Below are 27582 nucleotides of genomic sequence, written 5' to 3'. Positions count from 1 at the left end.
CCGGGGCCGGGGGGGGGGGCCCGGGGCGAGCAGACGGGCCGGCCCCCGGGGAGAGCGGCAGCCGTGGCGAATGGCGCTGCCCCCCGGGGGGGGGTGACCCCTGCCCCGGCCCCACGCCCGGGCTGTCCCAGCCCCGCCGCTCGGGCTTTGTCCCCGCCGGCCGCCCCGTCCCTCCTCCCGCCCTCCCCCGCCCTCCAGCCATCCCTCCGCCGCCGGCTCTGCCTCAACTTTAGAGGCAGGTCCCGGAGGCGCCGGGGAGCGGGAGCGGGACCTGTACCCGCACCGGCACCGGGAGGGAGCATCCAGGCTCCATCCCGGGCCAAGCCCCCTCCCCACCCTGCCAGCCTGGGAAGGATGCGGCGACCCGGAGCTGACGGCGACCGTGGGCAGCACCAGCCCCGCGGGGCGAGCAGGTACTCCCTCCCCGGGACCCCCTCCCCGGGACCGCCTCCCGGGATCCCCCGTCCTCTCCCCGTCCCCCGACAGGGCCGGGGGCAGCCGCTCCGCCGAGTTTCCCTCCGAGCATCCGCACGGCCGGAGCCCCCCGGTTTGGGCAGCCCCCCGGGAGCATCCCCCGCCGGTGCTTGGTGCCCAGTGCTGGTGCCTGAAGCCTCCCGGCGGTGCCGGGTCCCTGCCGACAAGGGTGGGAGAGCACAGGGCCGCCCCGGGGGGTGCAGGGTGTCGTCCACCCCCCGGAAGGTTCACGGTCCGGGGCCCCCAGGATCTGCGGGGTCCTTCTCGGGTTTGCAGGGCCCGGCTGCAGGGAGCGGGTGAGGGAGAAAGGCAAGGAAGAGGAGAGCAGAGTGGGGGTGCGGTGGAAACCCCCGGGGGGCCCTTTTTGGCTGGGGCCGTCCCTTCCCCAGCCACTCTCATGACTCAGCAGTTCCATGCCAGTAATTATAAAGTGGGAGCGGGCTCCGGGGTAGGTCTGGGGGCAAATTTGGGTTGGGAAAGAGGCAGATCCTTGGGCCGCAGTCAATGGGGATGGATCCTGGGGGAGCATCCTGCCCTGCGATGGCCCCTGGGCCGTGGGGGGCTGCGTGGGGCTGAGCCCACTTCAGGGTGCAAGTCCCTTTTGGGGTGCAGACGTCGAGCTGGGGCGCTCGGGCAGGCATTGGTGAGGCTGGGGTTGCATGTTGCATCCCAAGATGCCGGGGCAGATTCTTGGTCTCCCACCGAAACCATTGGGGTTTCTTCATTATTGGCAGCGAGGGGATGTGGATCGCAACCACCCTGGGGGGCTCTGATGTGGGAGCAAAACACCCCCGGGTGCACGGCGCGGCTGAGGCCCATTTGGTAAAGACCTGGGTGGGTTTTTCTCTTTGGTTATCTAGCTGTATGAGTGTATGTGATATCATAAAGCTAGAGAACCGAATGTAAAAACCCGCTCGCTATTCTCCGGGAGAAGAGCCCTGCCCTCCCGGCAGGAGAGGGGCTCGGTGGCCGCTGGCCCCCCCGAAGCACTGGCCCTGGTGCCTTTGCAAGGGGGAAAGCGGCTGGAAGCCAAACGTGGCTGTGGAGTGGAAATTTCAGCGGGGTTTTGTCTTTAATCATTTTTATTGAGGCCCAGAGCTAGTGCCTGTGCCGGGGTGATTATTTTGATTCCAACCTGGGCTTCCTCAGGCTACCTACAAACCCAGCACCTTGATTTTATTTATTTTTTTTTTTTCCACTGTGGTTTTAATTTCCACGTCGACAATTAAGCTTGCTTGTGCTGGGTGTGCCGGAGATAAATTAAACGGGGCCAGCTCAGAAATAACCCCCAGAGAAACCCTGTTTATAACGAAGTAGAAGGAAAGTTGCTTAAATATATTACCACATGCAAATTGTAATTTAGCGCAAACATGTTTCCGAGGCCGATTTATCTACTGGGGAAGAGAAATAAATCATTGTCGCCTGTTGGTTATTCTGCATCTGCAGAGAGATTGCAGCTTTGTTCTTTGGAGAGGGAGATTTGGGAGCATCGCTCCAAGGGTGCTCTGGGCTCAGCATCCCCCTGCTCCCTCCCACACCCCTCCGTGCTGTCCCTTGCTGCCCGTGGGTTGGGGTGTTGCATGCAGCCAGCTCCCTCTTTCCCTCCTGCTCCCTCCGGCTCCTCTCAGTCCCCGCAGCACCCGGGGAGACTTTCCGGTGCAAGGGACATGGGGCTGAGCCTGGGTTGCCCAGGGGCTGCAGGGACCGTGCAGGAGCGGGAGCACTGGATCTGGCCCCGATGGCGGATGTTGGAAGAGGGGAAAGGCTGTAAGTGGTGACCCTGAAGGCTGAGCGGTCTCCAGTTATTCTGGGGAAGCTCAGGGAAGGTGTTTTCAGGTGCCTGGTTCAGGGTGTAGCTTGGAGTGGGCAGCAGAGGGAGGCCCCTCCACGGCCACAGAGTCTGGCCCTGCGCTCTCGGGCATTTGGCAGTGGTCAGCAGGGATGCTCTGCAGGTGGACCCGGGCACCCATGTGTTTAAACCATCACAGGATCAGGCCCTGGCCATGCTGCACCATCTACCGCTGTCCCACTGGAGGCAGGCCCGGCGCGAGGGGCACAGCAGCCCCAGCAGGGTGGTGGCACCAGGGCATGGCTGCTGGTCCCCTCGCCACTCGGGTCTGTGGTGCACCAATTCCCTGGCTGGGTCAGTGCCGAGAAACGAGAAGGGGAAGAGCATCAGCTCCAAATATTAAATCTCAACACCTTGATCCCTCGCTCCATCAGCCTGTCCCTGCCCTGCACATCCTGGCTTCTAGGTGGGGTTGTGCCTCCTCTTTCACCTGGCATTGCTGGAGTCTGCAGCAGAGCAGGAATCTGGGGTGTGGGAGGCAGGGGTGCACCTTCCTCCCTCCCGATAGATCTGGCTTTGTTCAGGCAGGAGAGGGGCAGATTCCTTGTCCTGGATCCCTGTGATCCCTGGCACTGATCCTGCACCCCCAGCCTGCACTCACAGCCTGGGCTCACCCAATTTGGGCCTTTTTCTGGGCAGGGAGGATGTGGACCCTATATGTAGTGTGGGATAAAGCAGGGATGGCCTCTGTACACCCCAAAATATGGTGTGGGATAAAGAGAAGATGGTTCCTTGTACACGCTGTGCCCCATGGAGCTGCTCTACCTGGAGTCTGGGGATGGGGACAGAAGCGCAGGTGTTTTTGCCGTGGTGGTGCTGAGCCGGGTGAGGACCTTTGCTGCAGCACAACGTGGGGCCGCTGCGGCATCCAGAGGCACCAGCTTGTCTCCTTGGTGGAGACACAGGTCCCTGGGGCAAATGTGCTCCGTCTGATGGCTGATGCCACCCTGTGCTCTGCTTGCGGGGCTGGATGGATGGGCCACTGTGCTGGGGGAATGAAAACCTTCCCCTGCTCCTCAGTCATTTGTCCTGAGCTCCTCCAACGGACGTCAGGTTGCTGTTGGAGCAGGCTTTCCATGTCAGACCCGCTTACATCCCTTCAAGCATCTCTCCAGGATGTGGACCAGCAGTGAATGCTGGAGCTTTGTGTGGGTTTGGGCAGGATTTGGGCAGAGGCTTCCTGCACCGACCTGCCCGTGTTTCTGCAGCATAGGCGGAGGAAGCTGCTGGCTGGTGGGAGCAGCGGTGCAGCAGCAGCGAGGCCGCGTGGGGACAGCTGGGAGGATGCAAAGCGGCGGCAGGAGGGATGCACGGTGCACAGTGCAGGGAGTAGGTGCTGTGCATCCATCCTTCCCTTGCTGCTCATGGTCCCAGGCTGAAGGGTACCCCAAAACACACCACTACGCACCTTGCTATCCTGGCTGGGAGCAGAGGGGAACCAGCGCAGGTTCTGCCACGCTTGGGAAAGCTTCTCCTCCCTCCTGACTACTTGTAAACCATTTAGCAAGAATTTCTTAAAATAGGTTCCACTTTAAGGACTTATCTGCTGAATACCATTAATTTTCTGGGGTTCGTTAAAAGCAAACTTGGTATCATAGCAACTGAATCTATTCCAGGGAAGCAGCCAATTGCACCGCGCGGTGTGTGCAACCGAAGGCGAGAGAAAGGAGCCTTTCAGGTTTATTCTCGGGCTTGTGCCTTTGCAAGTGAAGTTTTAATTTTCAATGTTTTATTCCTTGCAGAATATTTTATAATTTCTCCCAGCAAATCTGCAGGGAGAGGAAAATCACCGCGCTGGCAAATATTTGCAAAATCGCCTTCTTTTTGTGCCGCCTGTGCATGGGCAGAAGCGGTGGCAGAGGGATGCAGTGGGTGATGGGGCTGGAGCTGGTACTGGCAATTCGGCCTCATGCTGGGGACGGCTGGATCCATCCCGCTGGGGTTGACGCTGCCACCCCTATGTTACCCTCCGGAGCGATGCTGAGCACAGGCATCTCTGGCTGCCTTGGCTGGATCCAGGACCGCCCAGTGGGATTGGGGACCGCTGGTAAAGAGGACGCTAATCCCCGTCTCATTTCCCCAGCCTCGCTAAAGAAATAGTCATTATTTTCCTTTTAATCCCATCTCTCTCCTCTTTTCCATTAGGCCCTAAGCTGCAATCTTGTTCCCAGGGGATGTTACGCTGAGGATAATCCCGGCGCTGCTGGGGCGCTCAGCCCAGCTACTTTGGGCGGGGGGGAGCAGCAGCCCTGGGCTGAGCCCGGCCAGCCCCAGGGGTCCTGGTCCCTGGTGCTGAGCAAGAAGCCAGGCTGAGCATCCCAGTGCTGGCAGAGCAGAACGAGCCGGGGCAATGGGGTGCTCCCCAAAACCCTGGCCCAGCTGTGGAGATGGGAATAGCGAGAACTGTTGGGATGCTGGGATGGTGCCGCCGTGCCGTGCCAGCTCGGGTGGTCAGAATCCATCCCTGGGCTTGGCAGGGGGATGGATGGGATGGAGCCCTTTGTGCTGTGAGGGATGGAGGGAGCTGGGGGGATACCGGGCGTCAGGGTGCTGAGAGGAGCCAGGAGGCAGCTCCACCTCCACCCCACAGCGCCAAACTCAGCCGAGAAACACGAAATGGCAGGGCCGGCACCTCGCCTGCCAGAGCCCTAAAAATAACGCCGCCCAAGATTGCCTCTTGCTGCCAGCAGCGCGGTGTTGGGGTTTTAACTGGGGACGGGTGTCGGGAGCCGTGTTCGCAGCCATCCTGGCTGCCGGCATCGCACACGTGTGCCTGGAGGTCGTTAAACCCAAATGTCCTTGTCCCTGGGTGAGAGAGTCCCCATGCCTGCTCCCCCAGCCCCGCCACCTCCTCCCGCCGCACACTGGTGATTTTCCAACTTGATAGCAAGGAGGGGGAAAAAAAAAAGTAATTTATGATAAAAAGTATCACTTAAATAGACAGAAAGGGTAAAAGCCCCAGACAAAACCATATCCCCGAGCAGGAGAAAATGAAAAACAGTGATGTGTTTAACTTTAGGCTATTTAAAAATAACCATTGAAGAGGCAACAGTAAATAACAATTCCTCCCCATCAGGTATGTGTCACTGCGGCGGCCAAGCTCCTGTTTATTTACCCAGAGCCGGTGGAGGATGGCCTGGCTGGGGCTTTAGCTGCTAATTTTTATAGATGTCAGGCTGAAGTCTCCTACATGGATAAATCAGGTGCCGGCAGCGGACGGAGCGGTGCGAGAGCACTCAGCCCTCCTTGGTGCCGGAGGGGGTGCGCGTGGGACCTCCACCCATGGGACCCAGCCTCGGGGGGTGAGATAAGACCTCACGTGTGGGGCCAGGTGCCCAGGATGTTGGGGTCTGTTCCCAGTCCACCAACTCCACTGGAGCCTTGCTTTCTCTCCCCCATTTTTTTTTTTTTATGGAGAAATTATTATTTACAGTTTAATATCATCATGTTTCTATGGAAACCCATGGCTGAGCTGGGTGGAGAAGTCAAAACCAGCCATGGAAATGGCAATATTTGAAAGCGAGCAGAGCAGGGTGGGTGCTCACTTGCGCTGGGATGTGGGGACTGGGGTAGGGGGCAGGTGTGGGGTGTGGGGGGACCAGCATGTAGGTGATGCTCAGGGTGCTGAGGATGTGGCCTTGGTGGCTGCGCTTTGTCACTGCTGCCAAAGCCAAACGCTTCGCTTGGGCTCTTCGGCAAGCGGTTTTTCAGGATGCTCCAAGAGAGCTGCGTTTGCTGAAGCCTTTCCCCTTCCCCACATCAGAAATCTTCCTGGTGCAGGGAAAGCCCCTTGGGAACTGATGGTGCTTCAGTGGGAGAGGGTTGGCCAAGCCCCCTTGCTGCGGGCACGTGTGGGCATCGCCCACCCCAGGGAAGCGCTACTGCTCCGAATGTAGGTCACGCACATATGTGCATCATCATATACATATGTTGACTTCAAAGAGCTCAGGCTCATCCTTGCCGATAACAAACCCGCGTGTGGCTGTTAAACAGATTTGCATTTCTAAACGGTGAACATGGGGCACGTGTGTTGTGTACTGGGGGGCTGGGGGTACCCCCCTGCCTGGCACCGGCACTGGCACTCATGCGGAAAAAGCACGGTGGCGGCGGAGACCTTCTCCCCCTAATAGCCGGTGACAGGGACTTGCTAGTGGCGATGTCCCTGCGCTGGGCACGGAGCAAGGACGGAAGGTGTGCGATGTCCCCGCTTTTGTCAGAAAGTATCTATCAGAGCAGCGGGGAAAGGTCAGCGGGAAAAGCACGCGGGGAGGCACGAGCGGCCCCGAGGATGCTGTCCTGTCGGTCTGTCTGCCCTGCTGCGAACGCCAGCCAGTGATGCCCCCCCCTCCCCACAAGGACAGCAGGAGATTAGCTTAAAAAATCCCAGCTGCTTCAAAAAATAATAACTGTGGGTTTCGCTGCCTTTGCCTTCTGGTTTTCGAGCCTTTGGGGATGGTGTTTTCATGCTTTCCTCCGCTGCCACCAGAAATGTATTTATTTATTTTTAATGAAAAGCACGATCCCGGTGCTATTCTGGGGCTGGGCCTTGGCAAACAAGGGATGATGGTGGGGCTGGGGGCAGGGGGGGCTGCGCCTGTGCCGCTGCCGCTGCCTTTGAGGGCTGGTCCCCCCCCTGCGGCGGCTGTGTGAGGAGTGAGACCCCCGGCTCCGCCATCCCTGGAGCTCCCTGAGAGGCTGAGCCCAGACTTTCTCTGCCCTAATTCCCTGGGAAACCAGGCGAGGGCTGATCCTTGCATGGCTGTTTATTATTTTCTATAAATCTTGGATTTCTAGAGCTTGGAGCAGACTTTTGGGCAACCTGTGGGCTTCATGGTGGGGGAAATCGAGGTGTGATGCGCCTGAACCGCCCCAGCCCTGGGGAATCCCATCCCTTCGTGTGTCAGGTGGGGAGTATTTGCTCCCAGAGCATCAAAGACTGGTGGTGAAACCTGGACCAGGAGGAGCTCAGGGTGATGCTGGTGTCTTTGGGGTCCCCGGCAGTCCCCACGGCTGTGCTGTGGGCTGGGGGTGTGACCACCAGCCATGCGTCCCCTCTGCTTGCTGTGCCTCTGGGTTTGCAAATCAGGGATGGGTGCTGGTACCTTTTGGCTTATTTTTTATATCAAAATCAAAGCAGATGGATAAAAGGGAGAGATGGGAGGGGTCCAGGCCGGGGACATTAACACTGGCTTGGCTGCCCAGGGCGTGGAAAGCCCCCTTGGCTCTGCATTTCTCCTCCCTTGCCAGACACCCCTTCCAGAGCAGACTTTAGGGATGAAACTCTGCACCAGCAGCAATGCATAAACCTGAGACAGGCACACGTGTGCTCCCACGCACACCCGGGCTTGCACACGCGTGTGCACGCGCAGCTGAGCCGGAGTTGGGGCCGGCTGCTCCAGGAGACGGGGTGCGAGTGGCATTTCAATGCAATCCAGGCGGGAACAATGAGGTGTGTTTTTAAGGGACTGTGAAAGGGGGGTTTTTGCTGAAGGACTGAAAAGGCGGCGGGGGGAGGAGGGAGCCGGGCAGCCCCTCCATTAGCTCAGTGCAGCAGCGAGAACAGCTGTGAAAAGAGCCCAGGCCTTTTTCCCACGCCCAGAGGAGCGGAGCGAGGGAAGGAGCCCTCCCAGCGAGGTCAGATCCCATCACTAATATATACACAGGCTGTGCCCTCATTCACGTCACCCCGGCGCAGGTTTGTTTAAGGCACACACACACTGACACTAATTTCTCCTCGCCCTCGCTCCCCCAGACGGCCCCATTATGGTCCCCGCTGCATTAAACCCTCCCCGTGCCCCGGCGACGGCTGGCAGCACCCAGGGTGGGTTGTTTGGTTTTTTTTTCTTTTTTTTTGTAATAATTCCCGCCCCCCCCTCCCCCCCAACACCTGACTGGCAAGGTCAAGACGAGCTGCCCGCGTCGTGGCGGCAGCGATCGGCTCTGTCCGGCAGCTGCTGCTCCAGGGCCGGCTCGCAGGAATGTGCCGCAGTAGCCAGGTCTCGCAGATGGGACCTGGCGGGGTTTTGACACCCGGGACTCAGCTGGTGGAGGCGGATGGGGGATGCTGAGCCTGGGAGGGGTGGTGAAACGACCCCCCCGCCATCCCAGTGCTGTGCATTCAGGGGAGCGTGGCTGATTGATGCCGGTGGAGGTCTGGCCTTGCGGCTGCTTGTCGGGGGTGGTGGGGGTGGTGTGAAGTTGTGCGGCTTTTCTGGGGCCAAGTTAAAGGATTGGTTCAACCCCCCCCTCCCCCCCAGCTTGCAGTTTCCAGAGCCTGAACGAGGCGTGATCCCGGGAGCTCCGGTGCTGCCTGTGGGATCTCACCAGTCCTGATACGATGCCACCGGTGCAGGCCATGGGTGATGGCCCCATCCCACCTGCTGTCCCATGGGTCTGGCAGGTCCTGCCCCTACCCTCGCTGCCACCGTCCCCATCCTGTGCACCCCAGCACTCGGGGGGGTCTGGGGGACATTGCATGGGGATACTGGAGGGTGCAGGATGTGTGCATGCGAGGCTGCTCCGCCGTCCTGTCAGGGGGATGTGCAGGGGGTGAGGGGGATGCTCCTCTCCTGGTCTTCCCAAGCCAGGATCCGATTGCAGGGACTCCTGTCCCTGTTCGCCCTGCTGTGCTGCCGGCCCAGCCCGGCATCTGCTGAGAGACGGGCCGCAAATAAATCAGGTCTTGTTTATTCTCGTGCCTGGGCTTGGTGTGTGAGTTCATTTTAAAACGTTCTGCCTTAAATTACAGCCTAATAAATCAATACCCACTTAACGATGCAAGCGAGCGGGAGCAGTTTGTGCAAAGAATTAAAGTTGCCTCTGTGGCTCTCGGGCTTCATGAAGGGCAAAGGAGCGAGTCCCAGCAGGACCCTGTCTTGGGACATGCATGTGCATGGCTAGGACACGTGTGTGCATGGCTGTGTGTGACTAGAACATGCGTATGCATGGCCAGGATATGTGTGTATATGGCTGTGTGCAGCCAAGACACGTGCGCATGGCCAGGACATGTGTGTACATGGCTGTGCATGGCTGGGGTGCATGTGTCATGGTGGTGCACAGCCCAGACATGCATGTGCATGGCTGTGCATGGCCTGAACACACATGTACATGGCAGGGACACATGTTAGGGCAGGCATGTGCTGTCAGCCACCCTGTGCAGGGGCTTGGGGCAACCTCAGAGCTAATGCCAGCCCATGCCAGCTCCTCTGACATGGGGTCTCTCTGGATTCCTCCCCAAAAAGGCAACAATACCGTTCCCCCCATCCAGCTCCCACCCACCTCTGCCTTGCCGCCCCCTCCCTGCTCAGGGCGCTTCGTTATGCCCCCACTAACAGCTTTCCCTGAGCATCCTCCTCCCCTTCACCCCTCCGCTCACACCTTTCACTTGTCTAATCCCTTCGTATTTGTCTGGGCCGCCTTCCAGGGCCACCCACCTCTTTATAGGGCCACTGCTAAGTAAACGCTGCCTTTGCTCCGCTAAAGAGGGACTCCTCCTCGGCACAGTTGGGGTTAGCGGGACAGGACCTTTCATGTGCCGCTCGCCTTTCTCAGGGGCTGCCCTTCACCTCCTGCTGCAGCACCCTCCATCCTCGTCCTCCTCCTTCCCAGGGGGTTGGGGCACACTGGGCTTTTGGTGCCCAGCATCGGGGCATCCGCAGCCCTGGCTGCCGTCGTTGCTTGCTCCCACCAAAGCTGCCCTTGGCGATGGCCAAGGACCCTCATCCCTGTCCCCCCCCCCCCCCCCCGCTTGTGTAGAGGCTGGTTTTATCCCTCCCCCCTCGTCTCCCTTGCCAAGCCCTGACACTTGATGGCAGCCCATTCAAAATGCATGGGCTCCCCTTTCCAAGCGCCCCGGTCCTTTTGAACTAAAAGGATTTTCTCAGAGGCTAAGTTCAAATGTATGGCCGTTATTTATTTATCACCCCACTATGTATTATTCATTTATTTAAAAATGTATGGCAGCTGGGAGCCCCGTGTTTAATCACCCCACGGATGGCGAGGGCCAGGTGGAGCCAGCCCCTTGCTCAGCCGGTAACCTGGTGTGGTGGCTGCCGCCGGCCCGCCGGCCTCACGCCTGATTTACCACGACCCCAGCCAAAACTAACCCCAACCCCACGGCAGCCAGCGCCGGGTGGCCATGCCGGGTGGGCTCCGAGCTGGAGCTTCAGGGGGATGCCAAAGACCTGCTGTGCCCCGTGCTGTGTGGTGCTGGGTGGAGGTGCATGGATTTGGCATCTCCCTCCTCCCTGGCACTGCTTTTTGGGGTTGGGGAGGGGGACATGCCCTGCTTGCCGCCTGGCTGGCCCCTCGGGTGGCCGTGGCTGGCAGAGCGCTGCCTGTCCCCAATACAAGGACGAAGTGGCTGACATGCTGCTGCTGTGCAGGGAGGCTGGGAAGGGCTGGCATTGGGCTGTCAAAAAGGAAAAAAAAAAAAAAAAAGAAGAAAAAAGGAGAAAACTGGCTGTGTTTTGCTTTCCTGGGGAGGAGGGGATGCATTCAGCCCTTCTGGCATCTCCTTGTCCCTGAGTGGCTTCACGCAAGGGTAAAGGACCGAGTCCCTTCACAGGAGGAGCATGAAGGGTTAAGGGTGCTTTCCTTCCTCGCTAAACTCCCCACGTCCCGCCATGAGCCCCCACCACCCTCTTCCTCACTGGGACACTCACTAATTGAGACAGCTCCAGCCCCTGCCTCCCTCCTCTTCCCCTGGGGCTGAGCTGCCTCTTCCCAGGGGGAGCACATTGTCTGCTCCAGCCGGGTTGATGTAATCCCTAAGCCCGAACAATACTTCCCCACCCCACTCCTGCTGAAAGGGTATTAGTTGCCCAATGAGATAATTACTCCACAGGCCACCCTAATCATCCTGTCGGCCCAGCCGCTTTCCCTGCCGGGCGATGAGCCACCCGGCTCAGCCCCAGAGCACCTGGGATGCAGGTTTGAGGTCCCCTCGGGTGATGCTGTTGGAGATGCTCACCCTCTGCGGGTATCCGGACCCCGAACACCAGCAGCAAAATATACCGGGGAAGGGGGATGTGCTGCTGAGCTGCTACCCCCAGCCCCATGGCTGTTGTCACCTCAAAATGCCACCCATGTGTGGGGTGCGGGGTGGGAGTCTTGGGATGCTGAGCCTGGGCTGGCAATGCCACTGCCACCGTGCTGAGGAAGCATGGGTGGGATGAACCCACTCCCGGTGCCATGGGGTTTGGGTTTTTCCTGAAGTTAGGTCCTGGCCTTGGCCCCCTCGGGAAGGGTCTGGGCTGGCAGATGTCCCACAAGTGCCCAGCAGCAAGCACAGACCCAGCAGCCCAGCGAGAAACCAATGATCAAGCTAAAATTTTGGGAAACAGAAGTCCATTTTTTCCTTAAACGCCAGCATTTGCACAGATCTGATTGCAAAAAACCAGAATTTCAGCAATTGAAAAACCTGCCCCAACCAACAGGATAAATTGCGCCGTTTCCTGAACTGGTTTAACAGGAAATAATCCCAGTTTTCAGCCTGGCTTTGTGCAGGTTTTGCTGCTGGAAGGACCCTGCCCTGGTTCCCGGGAACGTGCGGGGCTGTGCAGTGCACACATGGCAGTAGCGTGTACCAGCGGACACACGCATGTACCTGCACATGCAATGCTGGCTGCTCGGTTGGGGTGAAATCGGGCAGTTTTCCCAGCTGGATGATGCCAGGGCTGGCTTTCCTCTCCTGGAGCAGCTAGGATGTGGCCACCGGCTGCAGAGCTCCCCTGTCCCTTAATTGTCTGATGTGCTGGAACTGGGGATGCTGCAGGAAAAGGGACCTGTTCAGGGCTGCCGAAATGAAAGCCTAGTTCTTATTAATCCTGCTCTTTGCGGCTCTGGCTATGCTGAAGTCGGGGATTATCCCATCTGCCTCCCCGCACACCGGTACAGGAAGAGAGAGGCAGCCGAAGAACTAATCTCCTGTAGGTTTTGCTGATTCCATCAGGAACGGTGGCCGGGGCGGGGGGCTCAGAGGGGTTAGGGGGCCAGAGCTGGTCAGGGGGACATGGACCCTCTGCCACTGTGGATTTGTGTTGGGCTTGGGGAGGGGAGCTGCTGTTTTGTGGGATGTTTGGTGGGATGCTCATGGGGATGCTGGCTGGGATGCTCACTGGAATGCTGGCTGGGATGCTCACTGGGATGCTGGCTGGGATGCTCACTGGAATGCTGGCTGGGATGCTCACCGAGACCAGGGATGGGGTTTGAGCGACAGGTCTGGCAGCACCACAGTCACCAGGCTGTGCCACCCTGAGTTCCCAGCGAGGACTTTCCCCCCACCCGGCACCGCTGGGAATCCTGCTGATGGCACGGGGCCGTGCAAGGCCAATGCTGCAGGAAGGACGAGGGATGTTGCCCTGCTGCAGCCACCACTCCTCCCCGTCCCTTTCTTGGCCGATCTCTTCTGACAGACAAACATCGGTTCTTTCTCCGCCACAAAGTCCTTGTCCAGCCAAGCACACAAAGCAGATCCATTATCTGATGGGGGACAGAAAGGAGGGGCCGGAGGGGGGGCAGCCGCCGCACAATGCGCACAAGTGGCGCGCGGGGCCGCCCCTATTGTGTCTGGGCAGGAAGGGCCGGGACCCACGGTGTGGCCCCCTCAATGGCAGCATTGTGTCTGAGCCCCCCCCGTCCCCTTGGGCATCCCCTTGGTGTGTGTCCCCCTCCTTCCCCAGCTCCCACCACCCATCTGGGGCAGCGCTGTCAACCCACCCTGTCTCCAGTCTTTTTGGGGTCCTCTCTTCCCATTGGATACCCTCAGGATGTTGAGGGGTGTTGGAGCGGTTGAGTTTTTGGGAGTAAAATGAATGGGCTGATGGGTGCCCCCCCCCCCCCCCCCCCCCAGCAGGATTGTGCAGGGTGAACATGGGTGCTGGGGCCAGCGAGGGTGGAAGTCCTCGCCTCCCCATCCCATGGTGGTAATAAAAAGGCTGATTTGGGGCAGACCCAGGCACCCCCTCACCGGCGGTGGGGGCTGGGGGGATGGGGGAGGTGACAAGGGCACATCTGGAGGATGTTTGCCCCCATCATCTGAATCGGAAGGGTTTCCCTTCCCACAGGCTCCCAGGAGGGTTTGGCTCCTCTCCCTTGCCAATGCCATCCCGCCTGCAAAACGGGATGTGGGATGCGGTGCGGGGTGTGATCCATGGGGTGACAGACCCTCCCTCTGGACCCATGCAGGTGGCCAGAGCCCAATTGCCATGTGGGGTTTGTACATGGGGGCGGGTGTGGAGACCTTGAGGTCCTTCGCCAGGCTCTGGCAGTGCCAGGAGAAACCTTTGCGATCCCCTTAAAGCATCATTTGGCCACATGGGCCTGCCCGGCGCGGCGGCTGGGCTGGGTAAGATGGCTCGGTTGATGAGTAGTGTGAGATTGGGAGGGGGGGGGTTGGAGGTGATCGGTTTGGGTTTGGACGTGACAGCGTTGCTTGTTTTATTTTTTGCAGAGGAGAAACCCCCGCGTTGCTTGGATCACCACGGTCCAGCAGCATCCCTCACCGGTGACGGGCATGGGGCGAAGCGGCCAGAGAGATGGGGAGACCACCCACCCCGCAGCACCCTAGAAATCAAAAGAGAGAGGAGCCCTGTGGGGTGCTGTGGACTGAGCTTTCCTGCCCTTGGGAGCCACCAGACCGGGAGAAGGTTGCTCCTGCCATGGGTTTGCAGCAGCAAAGTTGGACGTGGCTGTTGGGGACGGGCTGGTTTGGTCACATCCCTGCACGGTGAGCGCAGCGCCCACAGAGCCAGGCACGGGAAGCTAGCTGCGCTGCCCTGAGGATGCTCGAGACCCCTCTGTCTCTCCTGAATGGGGTAAGTTTGGGATTTTCTTGCTTTCCTTTCTCTTCCTGCAAGACCAGCCCGCCGGCATTGGGTTTTCCCCGCACAACCTCCTGCCAGGCTCTCTCCAGCCAGGGATTTGGGGGTCCAGGGAGCAGCGCTGCAGAAGCAGGGGCACCCATGACAGCTCTGTGAGCAGCTGCATTGCTCCTCGCCGTCGGGGCCAGGTGAGCGGCTGCAATTGCCAGGCTGGGAGGTGCCATGCTGGTTTATTTCTCATTGTTTTTTGGGAAAAAAACCCCCACTTATTATCCCCATTTTATTTATAGTTCTTTTTGAAAACATTTAAATTCCCCCCACCCCCCACCTCCAGCTGGTGGAGGGCTGGGCTAATGGTAACAGCTTTTGATTGCAAAATAATTGACTTTTCCCCTATTTCCTCTCTAATGTACATCTAAAAATCTTTATGACTCAAAAACATCCTTTTCTATGACTAAATGGCATAAGGGGGAATCTTCCCCCCTTGCCTCTTGCTTTGCCCCCAGCTGGGTGGGCAGCCTCCCACACCACCCACAGATCCTCATGCTCTGCCCCATCCAAACCCCCCAAATCCCGTTTGTCTGCTGGCAGACACTGGATTTCGCCGCCCAAGTGACTCCCAGCTCCTTCTGGGAGCCTCTTTTGGGGTGACGGTTTCACCCCAGCCCCCAGCATCTCTGGGGAAGGGGGTGGGCAGGTGCGCAGCCCCGCAGCAGCAGCAGCAGCAGCATAGCATCCCTGGGAGTCAGTCAAGGGATAAAACCCACATCCCCTGCAGTCCTCACTCCTCCAGGTTTTTTCACGTGACGGCAAAGCTGTCCGAAACATTAGAAAAAATAACTTTCACCTTTCCCAGCGTGAGCCTGGCAGCCGGTGCGGGTGCTGCTGTGATGCCCGTGGGCAGCCCACGCTCTCGGGGCTGGTTTTCTGGCAGGGATTTGGTTCACTCCCAGTTGCACAATGGGGAGATAAGGAATATTATCCCGTTTTCCCCCAAAACAATGCCTGCGCAGGAAGGCTTTTGAGTATCTCCTTGTTGAGGCTGGATTTTCTTGGTTTTCCTGCTGGCTGGCACCCCAAGGGGGATGTGGGGTGCATCCCTGTGGGTTCACCCTCTGGAGTTGTGTCTGGGATGCTCCCATGGCACAGGGCTGTGTCAGTGCTGCTTTTTAGGGGGCTGCCGCCACGCCTCGCTCCCCATCGCCCACCCCCTCCAGCAAATACCTCTGGGGATACTAATCCCCACATCGACCGTCAATCTCCATCCGCGGAGACCGGCGCTGTCCCATCTGGAGACCCCGAGGTGCAGGGATGGAGCGAGGAGCCCCAACCAAGGGCGAGGGGCATACTAATACCCCCAAATTATGACGCCCCATGTCTTTGAACTCCCCTCCCCATTCATTGTTGCTTCGTTCCTTCTCCCCTTTGCTTTTAAATACCCTCTTCTTCCTCAAAGCGATATTAATGATGGTCGGTGGGGCTTGGTGCCGGCACCCGGCGCAGCGCTGTGCCCGATGGGTGCCCTGAGCAGATGCTCGGTGCCGCGGGCAAAAGCCATCCTCCTCCTCCTCCTCCTCGCTCTAAGATGGCCGGCGGCCCCAAAATGGTGCTGAGCATGAGACGCCATCTGCAAGGCTGGTCCCACGCCCGCCGTGGCCTTTTTATGCAAAGGGGAATTAATTAGATTTGAATATGGTAATTAAGCCATCAAGCCCTGCCGGGTGCTATGAGGTCCCTTCTTTTCTTCGGGCTTTCTTCTCACCCCTCTCTCCCGCCGCCCCTTAACCCTTCCCCCTCCGCTTTTTGCACCCAAAGTACTGCTCCTGCATCTTAATTAAACGCCTCGTCTAGGCAATGCCATCATTGCCCCCTTTCCCGTGCTAGATCCTGTCCCTCTTGGTCAAGAGCCATGTCTGAACCCTGGGGGTGCCCGTCTATCCCCCCAAAAAAGCCCGGTGCTCACAGAGGGATGCAGGCGACTACCCAGAAGGAGAAGTGGGGTTTTGGCCGGTGATGGCCACAGCAAGAAGTGGGTCCAAAATTAATTCCCCAAAAGTTGGGTGGTATTTTAAGCCTCTCTGATCTTGACATTTCCAATATTGTCTTTTTTTTTCCTTATGTGCCGTGGGGGTCCTGGTGTCACCCATGTGCTGCCCTTGGCTGATGCACTGGGATAGGTGAAGCTGGGATTTCTCCAGGGTATTTTGTGATGGGAAGGAAAAGAATCAAGAATTGAAGGAGCTTCCAACCTCCGTGCCCAGAAAATGATTTATTTTTTAAATTGGGAATTAAACCTTTTCCCATTCCTACATTTCCTAATAGCATCCATCCACTCACCCTGACCCGTAACTGCTGGGTCTTTATCCACCTGAGCCAGGTGATGGTGCAGAGACCAGAAAGCTCCTGGAAAATGGGATCTGCACAGGGAAAAAAAAAATTCCCTGGAATATTTTTTATACATCTATCTATATTTATAAGGAAAATATTTCTCTTTTTTTCCATTTACCTCATAAAGCAAGCGAAGGAAATTGGGAATACCTGCGGGAGCTCGTCAGAAAAGCCCCCAGGCACTTTCTCAGCAAGTTGCTGAGAATGCGAATCAGCTTCTTTAAAAACTGGAATATTTGCAACAGGGTCATTTCTGGTAAAACTTCTAATTGTACCGGCAAGCTGCTTCCACCCAAACCCAGGAAAAGGCTGAGATGATACGTCTAGATACACACATCGATGGGGGGGTGTATCTATCTGTGGTGCTGGTAAGAGGCTCCCAGGGGTATAATCCCAGCCGGCAGCTTGGCGGCAGGCGGGGGCGATCCTGGGGCTGGGGGCCCCTGCGCTCCCCCACAGAGCTGGCTCTGACCTACATCGTGGGTGCTGGATGCGCCCCCCCCAGCCCCCCCGTGGACACCCACTCCCCACGGCTGGCGTGCCCGTGATGACCAACACGGGGTGGCCAGGGCCCTTCCACATCCCCAGCCTCCCCCTTGGCCTCAGTTTGGGTGAAATAAGGGAGAAATGATGATTTTCTCCTCCAGCTCCTTCCTCAGGGCAGGCACAGGGCGCTCACACCCAGCTCTGGCAGTGATGCTCTGGGTGCCTTTGGGGACCAGTTCCCGGGCTCTTCCTCATCCCGGACCAGGCTCTGGCCTGCTCCTGAGATGTATTTCCTAGCTCAGCCTGGAATAGGACCAGGAGACCTGGCAGCCCAAGGACCCACCTTCATGGGGAGGCCAGCACCAGCGTGCTCGTCCCCACGGCCACAGTCCTGCCGACCGCTCCTGGGATGGCAGAGGGGGGAGAAAATACACTGGAGAGAGGGAAAAGGAGCAGGAGAAGGGAGAGGGTAAGAAAAAGGAGGGAAATCTATAGAGCAAGGGAGGAAAGAAGCCAGTGTGAGAGAGAAATATAGGAGAAATAATAAAAAATATGGAAGCAAAAGGGGCAGAGTGGAAGAAAAGAGCAGATAACAGAGTGATGGGCTGAGGGACAAATCAGGGAGAGGTGATAAAGCGGGAGATGGGCAGATAAGACAGAGGAGCCCAGGCAGCGCTAGCAGGAGGCAGAGCTGGGCTGGTACCCATGAGAGGATGCTCGAGGCTGCGGCTCACACCAGGGCTCAGCCCCTCCGAGGCTGGAGCAGCAGGGTGGCAACGGTAGCAGCGATGTCCCTGCCAGACTGGAAAGACCCAAAGGTCTATGAGCAACCCCATATCTCATTAACCAGGGTTCCCAGCTAATGAGCCCGGCCCAGCCGAGCAGGTGAGCAGCACCCATCGCAGGCAGGTGGCTGTGAAGCGCAGGGCTATAAATCTCCCGCGCAGTGTGGGCGCCGCCGAAAGCTTTCCAGCAGGATTTATCTCCCCTTCCCACTTTCCCCGCCTTCCCGCAACCGCCACGTGGATTCCCCGCGGCAAGGGAAAACAAGCGAAGATGCTTTCTTTTGTCTCCACCACCCGCTCCGCCGCGGCTCTCTGGCTCTAATCTGCCTCGGCCTCCTCCCCTTCATTCACAATTTTCTTCCCACCTCCACAGTGGAAGAAAAGGGACAAACCTTTTTTTTTTCTTTTTTTTTTTTTACTGGGAAAATAAATCGAGGAGATGGTGGCAGCGCCGGGGAAGGAGGGATGGAGACTTCCCAACAGCCGAGCCTGGCTCTGGCTGGTCCCAGGGTAACCCCAAGGGTGTCACCTCCCTGAGCTCCCATACGACGCCCACCTCAGCTCACTGCTGCTCGTTATTCTTTAGAGCCTTTATAGACCATTTATGCTACTTCTGTGCAAAAAAAATATAATTTTTTTAGAAAAATAATGTGATGGATGCACTGGTGAGAGCTCTGCACTGGGGAAGATAGGGGGGAGGATGGAGACAGCTTAAAAATTACAGTGGGAATTAGCAGGAGTCTGAGCTGTTGTTTGCGCTGCCCATTAGCATCTGCCTATTTATCTGTCACCAGATCCTCGTGGCATCTATCCATCCATCTGGATCCTTGTCAGTCTGTCTGCCTATCTAATTATCCATTAGCATGGCAAAGCCCCCCTGACAGCAGTCCCGGCAAGGCAGACGTGAGACCACCTCAGCTGCCCTTCCCCATTGCACGGATGCTTTTATGAGCGTTACCGACACGCGAGCGAAAACCCCCCTCCTACGTGTCACCAAACAATATGTTCTGGTGGGCAGGGAAGGTTCTGCAAGGCTGCGGGATGCGGATGTGGGAAAGGCGGGCTGGAGCCAGCAAACACCAGGGGTTGCATGGCAGGGGTTGTCTGTAGGGTGTTGATTATATAGGGGTGTGCGTGTGCACACTGCCCTAGACGTGCCCGACGTGCCCCGCGCTTTCGCTGCTCACAGATGCTCCATCTCGCCCATGGGAAGCAGAGCCGGAGGCTTGGGCACCGCCATGCCGTGGGCAGCTCCGGTGCCGGTGGCTCTTTGTGCCCGCGCCGCTGCGTGGGGTTTCTTTGTTCGTGGCGCTGGGCAGGTTCCCCCTCCCCGCCTGCCCACTGGCCCGGCCACCGAGGAGCAAATCAGCGGCGTTTGCATATTCAGAGCAGGTGGGGGCCCATATGCCTAAGATGCACCAGACAAAATTAGCCACCATAATCATAATCAAGTGTGCCGTTGTGCTGGGGGAAGGGAGAGCCTGGCAGACAAGCCTGATAATTATGAAGCTCAGCATGTGCGCAGCGGTTTTGCAACAATTATGCCTAGCTCAGCAAGCCGGCAATGATGCTTGTTACAACCACCCTCCGACGCCCACCGGTAGCTGGCTCCCGGGAGGGCTGCGCCGGTTGGGAAGGGGGCACAAGGCTGGCGAGGGGCCGCGGTCAGACCCCCTCCCGGTGGGTCCAGCCCTTTGCAAGCTGCTTTGTGGCTTGGTGGCAGCCATAGCTTGGGCATCCCTTGACGAGCTGCCCCCTGCTCTCCCTGTACCCCAACCCATACCCTCCTCTTGCAGCTAAACCCCCACTTCCCACCCAGACTAAGCCTGAAGTGCCTGAGGCATCTCCAGAAACCGTCTTGCCCAGCTCCATCAGCACCCTGCAGCTCTTGCCCTGCATGGAGAACAACACAAACCCTTTGCATAAAGGAGCTCCGGCACTCCAGCTTCACAAAAATCAGTTTATATTTGCCTCTCAGGACTTTCCCATCCTCCTCTGCTCACCCTGCTCTTTGCAGGGGTGTGTTATCTCCCATGCATCTGCTCCGCGGGCTGGGAACGAGGGCGGTGGCAGGAGGTGACACTCCAGATTCATCTCCAGCCGCCAATGCTCAAGGGCCGGTGTCATGCAGCATTTCTCTGAACGAGCCCTGGGGAAGGGGAATGGGAAGAAGCCGCATGCGCGCGAGGCCGACGGGAGATGCTCTGTGGTGCAGTGAGGACCAGCCCCTGCGCTGTGGCCTTGGGAAGTGGCAGCTCCAGGCTGTGCAGACATGGCTCAGCATCGAGCGGTGGCAGGATGCTCCACGGCGCTGTCCAACCTGCATCCAGTGGAGGAGGAGGAAGATAAATTGGTTTCCTTTTTTTAAATAGGCTGGAAGCTGCTCTGGCTCACAGGGTAGTGCTGGGGGATGCTCGTGTTTCCTTAGGGTGCCCCAGTGCGATGGGAACAGGGGATCGAGGCTGTAGCTGTTCCCCTGATGGACTGGCTATAAAGAAGTTCAGCGTGTGTGGAAATCATGACTCTGCTTTCCCCAGCATCCTTCCTCCTCCTCCTCCTCTCTCCCATGTGCCATTTCGGTGTCAGGATGAGCCACACCCCCCCCAGCCCCAGGAAAACCCTGCCTGAAGCACAGCGGTACCTGCAGCTTTGGGGTTAAAGAGCCCCAAAAACGGATTTTCCATGCAGGGGGGGTTGTGGACGTACCCAGCATCCCGGTCCTTTCTGCCTGTTACGTCCCAGCTTGATTAACAGAAGGAAGCAACAAACCAGCAGGGAAACACGCGTCGGCACTGGACGATTGCTCCGCTCTGCACCGTCAGCCAGGGGCTAGTTTGCTCCGAACTACAGGATTTATCAGAAGATCATGGCAAAGCTGGGAAAGGACCAGTTTGGTTCATTTATGCTGGGGCATCTCCCAAAGTCCGTTGAAACAGCCCCAAAATCAAGCTCCTGCAGGACGGAGAAGCACATGCCTTTGGGGACAGCACGTGGGAGCAGCTCCACATTGCGGGGGGGATTTAGGGCTCCTGAAGATCCAGCCTGGCGGTTGGAAGAGCCATCAGTGTCAGTCCCTGGGTGTCTGGCGAGTCATCTGGGGGATCTGCTGGATCCTTTCTGGGCTGGCTTTTCCCCCAAGAAGCAGGGAAGGATGTGAGCCTTGGCAATTCCCCATCGCTCAGGATCTGATCCGTGCCAAGAGGCTCTCACTCTTATCCATGTGGGAACAGCAGCAGTAGCATCCGACTCAACTGACCAATTTCTGTGCAGCTGGAGCATCCTGGGATGCCCACACTGGCCCAGTTTCCCACTCGCAGAGATCCACTGCTTCAGCCCCGGTTTTGGTAAGGTTTGGAATAACTCTGCAGGAACTTGGATTCATGTCCCACCCCTTCCTGCCCAGAATCACCCATCAAGGAGAAATCACCTTTTACTAGGATTTTCCAAATCCCAGGAAACTGGGATCATTGTTTTCACCAATCCTCCTCTTTCTGCCCCACATGTTCAGGTTTCCCTGGTTGATCCCTTCCTGAATAAACACTTTTGCTTAAACCATCTGCTTTGGAGCCTGGGATGCTGAGGGGGCTTCCCAGGACTTTGATGGGCTCAGGGCAATCCCCGAACACCCCCATGCCCGGGGGTACTGGGGCTGCACCCATCCACAGCATCTCTGGCAGAAGGATCTTAAATGCTGGAGCTTTGAAAAGGAGCTTTCAGTTGTTTTAATTGATAGATGAATCAGGGCCATGAGCAGAAACACAGTAAAATAAATCAGCGTTGCACTTGTACCACCTCCTCTACCCCCCCAAAGCTGGTTTGGGAGCAAAGCAGCTTTGCAAGACTTGGGAAAAGTGAGAAAATAGCCCCACCTGTTTGCTTTTAAACAGGCTGGGTTTATGGGAAAGAAAGGAAGAAAAAAAAAAGCTGAAGGGCTGCAAACAGTACCCAGAACCAAGCCGGGGCACATTATTCATGCACATGCTCTGCAAGGGGCAGGATCCACCGCTCTGCACCCCACGGGGCTAAAGAGCAGCAACTCTCCAGACTATAAATTCCCCGATTCCCTGGATCTCACCAGCCTGGCTGTTATTGAGATGCAGGGAGCAGGGGAGAAGGTGACTGCCGACTCCATAAATATTATTGGGGGTGACGGGGCTGCGCAGGGCCGGCGGGCGCGGACAAAGCGCCCATTGAGCTGTCGGCGGAGGCGCGACGGCCCAGCTGCCGCAGGGAGCCAGGACAGGGGTCAAGGTCAGAGGTGGCCCCTGCCTGTATTATTCCCACCCCCCCGGCCCCTTTCCTCATGCCCATAAAATTAATAAAGTTAACTGAGTATCGCCAGCTCAGGTGTTGATGGCAGCAACCGCGTTGCTCATGCAGGAGGGGAAACTGAGGCACAGTGCAAGAGCAGAGCATCGCCCCTGCTCTGAGGGGGCAGTGCTGGTGCCTTTATCCCTTGGGGCCCCCTTTTGTGAGTGTATTTGATAACATATAGGCTTGTTCTAAAGGATGGCAGACTTGACATCCCCAGCTCCGTGCTGGAGTGACCCCAGGGCCATGCCACCACAGCTGGGAAGCCTGTGCTCACTCCAAATCACCCAGCACCCCTGTCCTGTGCCTGGTTCTCCCTGTGCCAGGAGTTTCTCCATATGGATGGAGAACTGGAGCGTTTGGCTGTGCGTGGCAGCTGCTGCAAGGGCAGCCCCCGACAGCCCCATCCCCTGCCCAGGACGGGGGGTTCAATCCTGCTGCCACATAAACTTAGATTTTTAGAATATTTTACTCCTTATTAAGCAATCCCTTAGCAACGCTTGTTTCCATGGCAAAGAGCAGAGAACTTCCATGCTGATGCTGAGCTTTGCCTTAAACTATAATTCAGCTCAATTTATTTGGGTGCTGCCCCGTGGGCCAGGTACCCAGCACTCACAGGGGCTGCCCACTCTGGGATGGACAGTGGGTGCCCATTCTGGGTTCCCAGCCAGGCTGGGGACACAAAGCAAGGTCAGTTTACCTGGGAACAGGAGGTGTGCAGCATGCAGGGTCTCTTGAGGAAAGAAAAAGAAAAAAAAAAAAATAAAGAGCTTGGGGTACACTGCACACCCCAAAAATCTCACCCCCATCCCCTACAAGCCCAGCTTTGGAGCTCCTGGAGTTTAAAGGCAAAGCTGTGCCCAGCTGTGGGGCAGCCCAGGCTTCCAAAATTACACTAACGAGCCCAGCTGCCAGCAGGTCTGAGGGCTTTCCTTGCTTCCCTGAATCTCCGAGCCTTAAGGAACTCAAGCAAACGAGGTGCAGGATGCTGGGGCAGTGCTGGGTGCTGGTGGGTGCTGCAGCACCAAAGGTGGGTGCTTTAGAGCCCAAGGCAGCGGGGGCTGGCACCATACGGCGAGAGCTGCCCTTCCAGCAGCCTCGCTTTCCCAAAGGCACGTGTGAGTTACTGAAAAATTGGGATTCCGGTGGAAAATCCAAATTGAAAGGGGATTGTTTCATTTTCAAACAATCCCCGTGATGTTCTGCGCTCCGCTTGGCATTTTCAAAGAAATTGGTTTAATTCTGCTCCCTCCAGCCTCAATGGAAAAAAACTCGGCTTGGGAGAGATGGCAGGTTCCTGGGACAGACCCTCCACGGCCACATTCCCTCCAGGAATCTCCCAGGGTCCCTGTTTTCCACCCCAGAGCCCAAAAGCAGCATTTCTGTAGTGCGAGCCTCCCGGCAGACCTGGAATTGCTGGTTTTGCCCGTCTCCATCTCCCTGGGAGGAGAAAGGAAACTCTCCCTTCTCGCCGTGCTTTTATTTTGCTGCAGCGCTAACGAATTCTTGCAGCAGTTCGTGCCCTGAAGGAGCCTTAAAACCTCCCAAATTTGACAGCCAAAAATAGCTATTGCTCTGCTTGTTTCCAAGTGTTTACTAGCCCTGATTTATTTCCCCCGGTTATTTGAATCCGTCTCATGCTTTGAATCCCAAATCCTAAGCAGAATGGAAAAAAACCCGCATCTGTCATTTAGATGCTCTTGCGCTCATTTAACGGGGAGGGGGGGGTGTTTATAATTTCTCCTCGCTGAAAGAGTGTTCCCCATGTCAGGGGTCCTGGGGAGGGCTGGAAAAAGCTGAAAAGCATCATGAGATTATTGGCTCCTGGGATTTCCAAGCATCCAGACTGTGCGGCCGCTCCAGGAGTGCTTTTCCCAGCGTAGATATCCCCGTTGGCTGGGGGGGGGGAGCTGCCGGGGCTGCGGGTGGGCAGAGCTCAGGGGGACCTGTGGGCAGAATTACTCAGTGGTGCGGGAGCCTTCGGCAGCAGAATTTTGGGTGGCACCCTGGGGCACCCCCTCTGCCCTGTGCCAGATTAGCCCCCGCTGCATCCCTCCTCATCCCTGCCCTGCCAGGGGTTTGTGCCTGGCCTCCCTGTGCACTGCTCAGGGAGCAACAAAAAGCAAAAATGTCGAATTTTGGTGTAGAAGGACCCAAGTCAGGCACCCACAGGGCAAACCCAGCACCCAGCTGCAGCCAGGACAAGGCTCCTGGTGCTGGGGGGGGCATCATGGGCTTCTGGTGGGAGAAAATCCTGTGGATTTTCTTCACGCACAGCCAAAATCTCTCTTCCTGATGGTATTTTGGGCCACCCAATGCTGACTCCTGGCTCGCTGTAGCTCTGTTTGGAAAGTTTTGAATTTTGGGGCGCTGGATGATTTGTAGGCAATGTTCCCCCCTGCTCAGGACCAGCAGCTCTGGCACCGAGCACCCGCTGGGCTGGGCTTGCCTGTGGGTGAGGATGGGCTGAAAACCTTCCTGGAGCTGGGGATGAAGGGATGAAGGGCAGTGAGGGTGGATGGGGCTGTGGGGAGAGGATGGTACCCCCCATCTTCCTCGTTTCCCCAGCTCCCCCAAAACAGGCTCAGCTTTTCTCATGCACACACACGTGTGCTCGCCTCCACCACACTGCTGGAGAAGGGGCAAAATTAATCCCTATGGAAATTTATTTAAATGAATTCCCTGCCTGGACACTCAAGCTGTTCCCAGCCTGGTGAGGGCAGGGCAGCCGGGGGAGGAGGGAGGACCCCCTGGGCACCCCAATTCTCCCCTTACAGCCCCATCTCAGGGAGGTTATATCCCCCAGGCAGTGGCCCCAGTGGTGCTGAGCTGTGCCACAAACCCAGGTTTGGGCTCATAAATTGCCCCAGGACTCCCCGGGGGTCACTCGTGTCTTGCCCCCATGTTGGAGCAAGGAGAAAATGCCGGTGGTTCTCACTGCGCACGGCAAACTCACTGTGTGCTGCAGCAGGATTGGGCCCTTCCCATTCCCATCGCATGGAATGAGCTGCTGAGCTCCTCATCCCAGCCCCGGCCATCCCTGCGCCGGGCACTGCACAGATGCTCACTCAGCTCCAGTGGTCTCACCCCACAAGAGAGGGGACGTGGGGGGCAGATGGGGACCCCCTTGGCTACATGGAGGCAGAGCCAGCACCATAGTGAACCCCAAACTCCCGGAAAGTGCGGGCAGCCTCTGTGTGTGCCCCCGATCCCGTAAGGCAGCAGTGCAGCCCCCCGGGAAAGGGGGATTGGGAGCACCTGCATCCCCCGTGCAAGGCTTCTCTGAGGTGGGGCGCAGGCATGGCACTGTTGGCGCAGGGAAGGGGTGAGGGAGATCTGGGAAGAGGGTCTGACATGGGATTGTGGTGGGTTTGCTGGGAGCCTGGCCTTGCAGCAGACCCCTCCAGCAGTGAGCAACTTCCCTGCGCCCCAGTGGCTTTGCAGCATCCCAGGGATGGTTGCCCAACTGGGCTCTGGCATCCCAGAGATGGTTGCCCAGCCAGGCTCTGGCAAAACCCAAGCATAAAAGCATTGGGGAGGAGATCTTCTAAGAGTGACATTCATGCTGGAGCATCAGGCAACTTCGGCACGTGCAAACACGCTCACGCATTCCCCAGCCCTGTGTGGGCACCCATGCACGTGGTATGGTGCACCGAGGACATCGGTGGGCTCAGGGTCTGAGGGGCTGGGGGAAATGTCAGGACCTGCACTGATTCCCCACCCCACGGAGGCGGATGGACCTGAACCCCCAAAGCTGACAGAGCCCTGGCAGGGGATCAGGGCTGGGTGAGCCAGCGAGAACAGGCACTTCTCTGGGATTTATGCCATGCAGCACTTGTCAGCGCAGCTTTAGCACCCCATAAAGCAACACCGACGGCTGAACGTGAAGGGAGAACACAAGGATGCCCCGACTGGCCAATTAATGAGCAAATTCAGGCTCAGACCCTGCAAAGCTGTGAGGGGGGAAGGCTGGAGGGGCGGGGTGGGGGGAGGGGTACAGCCCTGGGGAAGAGGAAAAATGCAGGAGGAGACTGGAATAAGGGAAGGGGTGCATGCAGGGTGATGTGGCGGGGAAGCCCCGGTGCAGACAGCAGCTAACGCCGTCTATGTTCATCCGCAGGCAGCTGCCCGGCAGCGCAGTGGGGGCTCTGTGGGCTGCACCCCACAGCCAGGGTGTTGGAACCCCCTACAACCAACCGGCTGCAACAAGGAGGTGAGTGAAGAGGTGCCAGCGCGTGCCCCGGGGACGGCGTGAGGGTCAGCCTGTTCCCAAGAGACCTGGCACAAAGCCTGGCTCGGTGAGGATGTTTTGGAGAAGCGGGTGGGAATGGGGGAGGTGGGGACCCCGTGAACCCCACAGCAGTGCCCAGGTGCCCCCCAGGCACTCACTGCTTTGGGAGCATCGCCTTAAAGGTCTTGCATGAGTTTTGCAGGACACAACCCCCTTTCCCACCCGCGTAGGGGCTCTTCTCCCCATTAGACACTCATTTTTCCCGCTCCTGCTGTCACCTGCCCTCTTTCAGGATGTCCCAAGGTGTCACCGGCCACTTAAATACAGACTGATCCCAAAGTCCTGCCTGTCCCCTCTGCTGGAGTCTGGAGTCGGAGCCCTGTAGAAACCCCCAGGTGCCCGGCGGGCTGGGGACTGTGGTTGTGGGGACAGCAGGAATCCCTGGGGCAGGGAGCTGGCATGGTCGTGACAGTCACCTCCCGGCCGTCCCGTAGGGACTCAGCACCAATGCTCACCGGATTGGGACTGGGCTCACACCAGTTTCTCCCATTAACAGGTGATGTGAGCGGATGCCGTGGGGGCCGGGTGGCCAGGAAGGCTGGAGAAAAGCCAAGGCTCGGTTCGAAGCGCGGGCAGGATCTGTGCGGATGCCCTTCCCACCCCCGGGGTAAGGGCTTGCTCCCTCCTTTCCCATCTAAGCAGCCCCAAGGCTGAAGCCAGACGTGCCCAGGACGTCACACTTGGGGGTCCCCCCCAACCTTGCTGCCAGACGAGGTGCACGGACCGTGAGATGGCATTCCAGGAAGCTGGAAAGACCCAGAGCTGCTCATGCCGAGCCCGAGGCATTGGGAGGACGAGGTCTGCAGCTCAACGAGGCGAAAGAGAAAAAAAAATTATGTGCATTAAAGGTGTTCAAAGCCCCCAGCTGTGTCGCAGCCACATGTGCCACTGGTGTCTGAGAAGAATTTTGCCCCTTTTTCTTGGAGGACCCCCCAAATCCCTGCAAGACCCGGTGTCCAGTGTGTGTCTCCTTCCCAGCAGGTCGAGCTTTTTGCCTGGCCAACCTTCCCCTTCCCAGCAGCAGGAGGGGAGGGGATCTCAGGCCTGGGGGGGTGATGTCCTGTCCCCTCTGGGCTGGGGGGAGACAGGAGCAGCTCAGCTTCAGGCTTGGCCAGCGTGGGGACAGGCACGTCTCACCTTGCCCTCCCTCCCTCTTCCTCTCCTTGTTTCCACCCC

At 57.9% G+C, this 27582-nt stretch overlaps 1 long non-coding RNA gene across 1 annotated transcript; it reads left to right on the top strand.

Moving 5' to 3' along the window:
* Nucleotides 1-27403, top strand: LOC130148650 (uncharacterized). Its single transcript, XR_008821605.1, has 4 exons — nt 1-413; nt 13776-14139; nt 26236-26328; nt 26903-27403. It is a non-coding gene; the product is annotated as an uncharacterized LOC130148650 (long non-coding RNA).
* Nucleotides 27404-27582: the final 179 nt, after the last annotated feature.

This window comes from Falco biarmicus, chromosome 4 (assembly GCF_023638135.1).
Source record: "Falco biarmicus isolate bFalBia1 chromosome 4, bFalBia1.pri, whole genome shotgun sequence".
NCBI classification, from domain to species: domain Eukaryota; kingdom Metazoa; phylum Chordata; class Aves; order Falconiformes; family Falconidae; genus Falco; species Falco biarmicus.
Note: the sequence above shows the minus strand (reverse complement) of the source record. Positions and strands in the feature narration are given on the sequence as shown.